Below are 8,768 nucleotides of genomic sequence, written 5' to 3'. Positions count from 1 at the left end.
TCATTCTTATTGGATCAACCATTAACACTCATGGAAGCAGCAACCAAGAAATCAAATGATGTATTGCATTAGGCAATTATGCTGCACAAGACCTTTTTAAAGTGTTGAAGAGCAAAGTTGTCAGCTTGAAGACTAAGGTGCGATGACCCAAGTCATGGTATTTTCAATAACCTCATATGTATGCAAAACTGGACAGTAAATAAGGAAGACTGTAGAAGAATTGATGCATTTGAGTTATAATGTTGGAGGAGGATATTGAAGTACTATGGACTTCCAAAAGAACAAACAGATCTGTGTTGGAAGACGTGCAGCCAGAGTGCTCCTTGGAGGCCGGGATGGCCAAACTTCATCTCTTATACTTCGGACATATTGTCAGGAGGGACCAGTTGCTGGAAAAGGATATCATGTTTGGTAAGGTGGAGGGTCAGAGAAAAAGAGGAAGACCTCCAGCAAGACAGATTGGCAAAGTGGCAGCATCAATGGGTTCAAGCATGACAACAGTTGAGAGAGGTTGGCCCAGGATCGGGCAGTGTTTTGTTCTGTTGTGCATAGGGTCACTATGAGTCAGTACCGACTCGATAGTACCTAACAACAACAACAACATACAAAGTATTCTTGTTGTTGTTAAAGTGCCATCTAGTCGATTCTGACCCAGAGTGACTCTGTATAGGGTTTCCAAGGAGAAGCTGGTGAGCTTAAACCACTGACCTTACAGTCCAAACAACTTTGCAGTCTGTTGCATTAGCCCACAGCACCCACCAAATTGTTGGGTTGTTGTAATTGTTGTTGTTAAGTGCTGTAGAGTTGGTTCTAACTCATAGAGACTCTGTATAGGGTTTCCAAGGAGTCCTGGTGTGAGGCTGTGGGTTAATGTGCTGGAATGCAAGGTCAGTTTGAACCACAAGGTTGGTGGTCCAAGTTCACCAGCCACTTCTTGGAAATCCTGTACAGGGTTGCTATGAGTTGGAACCAACTCAACAGCACTTAACAACAACAACAACAACAAATATTCGCAGCAAGAGGAAGCCTTATCTTTCTCCCACAGAGCTGTTGGTGGTCTCAAACTGCTCATCTCAGAAGGCAAGAAATGGCAAAAATGACACGGAGATCATATCTGACTTCCTCTGCCTTCAAAAGGGGGAAAAAGTCAAACTGACTAATTTTGAAATTGATTCTTTTTCCCTCTTGTGAAGCCACAGGAAGAGAGATATGGTTTCCCAGTCAGTTTTTCAATGACATTAGTTAAAATCTTCTCAGTGCATTCATTCCCTCCCTCCCTGAGGTCCCAGTTTCAATTCCTTCATCTTTTCTGCCCTTTCCTGCCTTCTAAGCTTTGTTTTTAGGCAAATTCTCTTTTAGTTGCATATAGTTGATTGTTCTGAAGAGTATGTTCCTCATGGGTATTATTTCACTCAGCATAATGTCCTCAGGTTCATCCAGGCTGTGAGGTGTGTCATGGACTCATTGTTATTCTTTAACTTTGAGTAGTACTCCATAGTCAGTACATCCATTCATCCATTGATGTGCACTTAGGTTGTTTCCATTCTTTTGCTATTGTTAATGATGTTGCAATGAACGTGAATGTGTGTTTATCTATTCACATCACAGCTCTTGTTTCTCTATTATACCTACTAAATAGTGGATTTGCTGGATCTCATGGTATGTCTCTTTTCTTTTTTTATACTTTACAATGTGAATTGGGTGAAATGTTACAGAGCAGATCAGTTTTCACTTAACAATTCATACACATTTTGTTTCATGTCATTGATTGCAACCCCCCACAATGCAACCTCACTGATCCCACTTCTTCCCTGCATTTTGGTTCCATTCCTCCTTTCCTAAACCTTCTGAACTTTGTCCTAAAGTAAATGCTACCCTTTTGATATCCAAAGGTTGAGTATTTTAAGGTATGTCTACCTCGTTAGTGTTCTTGTTCGCTTATAGACCTGTCTATTGTTTGACTGAAAATTGATCCATGGTGGTGAGTTCATTTTTAGGCCTGAAAAGGCCATTGTCTATTTAACCAGTAAACCTGTTGTTTTTTGTGATTTTGAGTTTTGTTCTATATTTTCCTCCCACTTTATCCAGGATGTCCTAACGTGTTCCCCTTCAGAGCAGTTGGTAGTGGTAATCAAGCACTATCTAGTTATTCTGGTCTCGGGATCATGGAGATTAATGTTCATGTGGTCCATTGTACTGTTTCCATGTGCCTCTGATTTTCTTTACTCTTCTTTCCTGCAGAGAGGGAGAGACCAGCTGCTGCTCATGAGCTTTTAAGACCCTAATCACTACTCACCATAGCAGATGTACAATATTGTTTTTGTGGATGATGTTATGCCAATTGACCTCGGTATCACATGAGACCATGGTCTTGAGCCCCAGGCCCTGTGACTCATTCCCTCAAGGTGTTTGGTTTTAGCTTAGAAATTCTTATAAATTTGCTCCCTGTATGGTCTACTACATTCTTGAATATATTTACAGCAAAGGTAAATAACCATGTACAAATATTCTTTGTCAAACCTCTCTATGTATGGGCGTACTCCCACTCTCTTCAACACTCATTCAACCTGCATGTCAACCCATGCATCTGCTCAAAGATCATTATATGGTATTTATGTTTCCACTTTTTAAGGAAACACGATATCTTGTTCTCTTTAGTAGTGTTTTGTTAATATGTGGTCTCTTTCCTTTCAAAAACGGTTGTGGTAGTACATCAATAGGGAGCTGCCAGAAATTCAATTTGAATTCAGAAAAGAATGTGGAATAAAGGATATGGACCAAGTCATTAAGAGAGTACCAGAAATATGTTCACTTATGATTTATTGACTATGAAGGAGCCCTGGTATGGCATTGTAGGATAAGCACTGGACTGCTAACCACAAGGTTATCAGTCCAAATCTACCAGTCGTTCCTTGGAAACTCTAAATAGGATTTCTATGAGTCAGAACCAACTCCACAGTACTTAACAACAACAACACTGACTGTGGAAAGGTATTTGACTGTGTGGATCCAAACACACAATAGATGACATTGAGAAGAATTGGAATTTCAGAAAACTTAACTGTGCTCATGTGTATGTAGATTAAAAGGAAATTATTTGAATAGAACAAGGGGGTACTTGTGGTTTAAAATCAGGAAAGATGTGCATCAGGGTTGTGTCCTTTCACCATGTTTACAATCTGTATGCTGAGTGCATAATCTGAGAAGCTGGACTTTGTGAAGAAGAATGCAACATCAGGATTGGAGGAAGGCTCATTAACAACCTGTGATACTTAGATGACACAATCTTGCTTGCTTATAACTAAGAGGACTTAAAGCATTTACTGATGAATAAAGAAGATCAAAGTCTATCACCTTTGATATGGATTACACCTCAGTGTATACAAAACAAAATCCTTACAACTGGAGCAATAAACACCATGATAAATGGAGAATATATGAAGTTGTCAAGGATCTTATTTTACTTGGATTCGTAATCAATGCCTATGAAAGTAGCAGTCAAGATTTCAAACTACTGCATTCGACAAATCTGCTGCAAAATAACTCTTTACAGTTTTAAAGCATAAAGATGTCACTTCTAGGACTGGGTTGTGTCTGACTCAAGTCATGGTATTTTCAATTGCCTCATTTTCATGTGAAAATGAACAATGAACAAGGAAGACTGGAGAAGAATGAATATTTTAATCATAGTGTTAGTGAATAATATTGAATACTATGAACTGCAAGAATGAGTTCTTGGTGGAAGTTTAGTCAGAATGATCTTTAGAAGACTTTGTCTTACATAATTTGTACATGGCATCAGAAGGAACCAGTCCTTGAAGAAGGAACTCATTCTTGGTAAAGTAGAAGGGCAGCAAAAAATGGAAGATTCCCAACAAGATGGATTGACACATTCATTGAAACAATGGACTCAAACCTAATGACAATGATTATGATGGCAAAGAACCCTGCAGTGTTCCATTCTGTTGTACATGGAAATGCTATGAGTCAGGGCCAGCTTGACAACTTCTCACAACAGTGCAATAAAAGTGGAAATTTTGAGCAGTTGTATTTCTGTTGATAATGGAGAGATATATTAATCAAATGTTGCTGCATCACAAACCCCCAACAAAATTGTAACTTCTCACAATTCTATGTGCTGACTGAACACCTCCTGCATTGAGCTAGTGGCTAGGATGGATATGAAGGTCAAAAAAATTCTCACACACATATCTCGAGCAGAAGTGCATCGAATTTCTCTCTATTGACTGTCTCTTAACATGATAGCTCAAACTCTAGGCAGGATAGCCAAACATCCTTATATTATGGAAGCTGAGATAGACTCAGAACTGGCACAATGTTAAATCTATAGCATTCTATGGATCCATCTTGGACCAATAATTTTTGGTAAAAGTTAAGGTAGAGGGATGTGAAGAAATTTTGGCAATTATTATTATCATTTATTTATTTACTTTAGGCAGATTGCCAAAAGAAACTTTAGAAAGAAGAAATGCTTGAGATGAGTCTTGGAGACTGACAAGTACTTTATGGTTATTCAGTTAAAGTTTTCTCTCAACAACACTCTTAATTTGCAACACTCCTCCAGTTATTACTATAATCTTCAATGCTAGAATAACCTAACCATCCTTTTCTTATTATTATGGAATCAGGTATTGAATATTACTGAAGTAAGTCACATAATCATGCTGATTGTCTACCTTATAAATTAATCATTTCCAACCTCTATTGAACCCTTAATATTGCCAACCTCTGTTGAATCCTTAATATTTAACCCTTAAAATAAAATTAAGTTTCTCCAGAGTTTTACCTACAATAGTAACATTTTACCACTGTTTTAAAGTTTCGTATCTTATGCTTGGCAAATAACCTTTCCTACTTTACAGAGACAATAGTTGCTATAGCTGTGAAAGTCTTCCTTTACATGTTTGCTTTTCTTTCTCGTTCTAGGTCATAGCCTCATTAACATTATTTTGTTCCCAGTTCTTTTCATTATCCTGGGAGTTATTTTACTTCTTGTACGCTTCTGAATTGATTTACAACTCTCATACGTCCTTATCTTTTTCTCTCTTTTCACAGAATCCTTCCTCTTTGTTCATGATCCAAACTTTCTGTCACCTGCAAATTCTTGTTTTACTAATTGTTGTTGTTGTTGTTAAGTGCCGTCAAGTTGGTTCCAACCCATAGCGACCCTATATAGGGTTTCTGAGGGTGTAAATCTTTACGGGAGTAGAAAGCCTCATCTTTCTCCCGTGGAGCGACTGGTAGTTTCGAACTGCTGAACTTAAGGTTCACAGCCTGATTTGTAACCACTATGCTACCAGAGCTCCTTATGCTCCTTTAAACATGCTTCTTCAATACAACTTTCCCCATAACTCTTTTTCTCTGGCTAAAACATGGGTGGGGGGTATGGCCCCTGGTCCATATAAGGCCTGTGAAATCATTTGCTCAGGCCCTGCCAAGGAAACCTCAGGTGGGACTCTAACTTCAATAAATCTAGGAGTTTTTTTCATAGCAATGTAACTTGATATTAAGTGAATCATAATAACGCTATACATTTTGTGGGACAAACAAGGAATGTCCATTATGAGATAGTCAGGACACATATGAGTACATGATGGGACAGATATGTATGCTTCTCATCAGCTGCCTGCAGCCCATCTTCCTGTATTGTGATGACTCAGAGGACAGTTAATGTGAGGTAGACTGGGAGTGTGAAAACTGTGAAAGTGTTAACACACAGTGATGAGGAGAAGGGATAGGATTAGAGGATTCCTTGGGACTTTGATGACCTCCTCTGATGGAATATTGGTGAGGATGTTGTCAACTTCTTTGTTGCTAACTCCAATGCAATATTTGTCCATAAATCCACCATCAATAATACTCAAAAAAACTGAATCCCAGATGAAGATTTAGGAAATTACAGTACAAAGTAAAGACTTCAAGGGTTGATGACACAAATGTTGGATATGTTCCAAATCCAAGATGCAAGATTAGAACAGCAATCAAAGCAAAATAATTGCATCACTGGTGAACCATATACTGGATAGTCATTAAAATTTAAGTGGTGTGACGTCCTAAAAATGGACACTACAAAGAAAAGAAAAATTAATGTAGAGTGTTGATCTTTCCAAAAGAAATAGACAAATGACGATTTTTTGTTGTTGAAGTCAAAAGCAAATCTATGTGCCGAGTTTGTGACAATGTGTTAACAGTAATAAAAAAGCATTCTGGAGCATCATTATAGCTCATAACATGCTAAACTCAATGAAGCAAGAAGTCCAATGTGCCTGGATAAAATCAATGCTCTTCAGTGCAGTGTGGAATCATAACAAGCTGCTTTCACTAGGCCTCGTTCTAATAAAGACATTTGTTCTGATAAAGGCACATGTGAAATGCTTTGGAAATTATATTACTATATGGTGGTGGTGGTTATGTGCCGTGGAGTTGGTTCCAACTCATAGCAACCCTGTCTGTACAGGATTTCCAAAGCTGTAAATCTTTACGGGAGCAGAAAGCCTCATCTTTCTCCTGCAGAACAGCTGGTAGTTTCGAACTATTGACCTTGCAGTTCGCAGCCTGATTCATAACCAGTACACTACCAGAGCTCCTTAGAGCTTCTTTATAGTACTATATAGATATTATTAATTAAAAATTTTATTCTTAGTTACCTAGTGCTGCTATAACAGAAATATTACAAATGTGTAGCTTTGAAGAACAGAAATGTATTTTCACATAGTATAAGAATATAGAAGTTCAAATTAAAGGCATGGCTATATGGGGAGAATTTTCTTTATCTATTTCAACTTCTATTAGCCATCAATCCTTGAAATTCTTGGGTCTATTGACTCATCTGCCATGTGTGTCTATCTTCATATGGTGCCTTTCCTTAAGAGTGTCCTGTTTCTAGCGTATTCTTTTTGTGACTCAGAAATAATTAGGTTTAGGAGCCATCCTACTCTGGTTATGGTATCATTAACATAACAAAAGAAACTCCTCTATTTCCAAACAAGGTACATAGGTTAGGATTTCAACGCACATCTGGACAGTGGAGCACAACTCAATCCAAAACGTGCCCATTGAAGTGTAATTCCCATTGAACATATGACAATCACAATTTTTTTTTTAAAGTTTTTATTATGAATTGAGAGAGTTTACAGGGCAGATCATCAGTTGTACATTCAACAAATCATACATTTTGTTTCATTACAATGGTTATAATCCCTTCCATGTACCATCAGTTAACAGTATTTCTCTCTATTCATTTTGGTCCTTTTTTTTTTAAACACTCAGGCATATATGATAATTAAAACCACCAAAGGGCACATTCTGCAAGTCTGCCTTCTGGATGCCAGCTCTCAGTCCCTCTCTTTCCATGAATCTAGAGTCTTCAGCTGCTCCCTTTCTCTGCATCCCCATATCTGCCTCTATTCCTGGTGTGGCTACTTCTTTGGTTAAGGTCCCGCATTCTGCTTGTGCTCTTTTCCCTCCATGGTCCTAGGCTCCTCTTGTTCTGGACTGTAGGATTGAGTACGCCCCTGTTTTTGTTACAAAATCCCTCTACCTTTACAATTGAGACAGTTGCAATTAGTCATGATTGAATCATAAGAATCTTATCCCCCAACTCTTTTTACCAGACCCATCTAGACAAGATGAAAACTATTCAATGGGGGCTCTATCTCCCCCACTCACTCTTAAACTAAACTCCTTCTTGAAACCTTGCAAGCCAGTCACTTCATGCCTCTATCGCCCCCCCCCCCCATTTTAGGTAGCCAATGTCTAAGTTGACTGCCCCTATCTACCCTGTATACAGAGGGGATAGCATTGATAGTTGATGTGAAGACTCCTTCCCTCTCTGTTGGTATTTAGAGCTACTACCTCCATGAGTGCAGCTCTGGTGTGGCACTGTGGGCTAATGCACTGAACTGAGAAGTTGTTTGAACCACAAAGTCAGTGATTCAAGCTCACCAGTCACTCCTTGGAAACCCTGTACAGGGCTGCTATGGGTCGGCACCTACTCGACGAGCAATTAGCAACAACAAACTCCTTGAATGTAGGTCAAGTTTATCAAATTGTAGCAATTTACCCTTGTTTCCTTTATTAAAAATTGATCTTTTTTGTTTTTATCTTCCTCTAGTCGAGTTCTGATTATCAAGTCATCAAGGCTAGGTCAAATGGGTATAAGTTTGGGTGTTCTTGTGCATCTCCCCTCACTTTGTATTAGCTGGATGCTTCAATCTCAGCTCTAGCCCTCTGTGGCTATGTCCTTGTCCATGGGCCCTGGTGTCCCCAGGTCTCACCACACTTTGGACCAACCAGCCCTTCCTTTACTTTTTCTCATCTCCAGGTTAATGGGAGTCTATGGAGCATGGTTGAACTCAGCCCATTTCTTCATTGCTGCCTTTCCCCCTCTCCATTCACCAGTAGACCAGTGTTGTTGCCAGCAAGCTTACATACCTGCTCATGTGTTCCCTTTGAGTTCCAGTCTTAGAAAGGGGTTTGTTCTGAAGGGACTAGATTGCTTGCCTTGATGACTTCCCGGCAAACAACTTACTTATTCTTGTAGTAGCCAATCATACTGCCATTTGTGTTTTGTTTTTTTCCTGATGATCTTTTCTTTGAAGATGTGTAGACAATCACAAATTTTTAAAGCAATAAAGCTTTCTTATATGCTAGACAGATCGCCAACTAAGCAAAATGGTTTCTTTACATCTAGTAGGAAATCAGTTATTTTTTTGTGGAACAAATGAATGTTTCTTTAGCGCAATGCA

Source organism: Chrysochloris asiatica, unplaced genomic scaffold, assembly GCF_000296735.1.
Source record: "Chrysochloris asiatica unplaced genomic scaffold, ChrAsi1.0 scaffold00002, whole genome shotgun sequence".
Classification (NCBI taxonomy): Eukaryota; Metazoa; Chordata; class Mammalia; order Afrosoricida; family Chrysochloridae; genus Chrysochloris; species Chrysochloris asiatica.
This window is presented reverse-complemented; position numbering follows the sequence as displayed.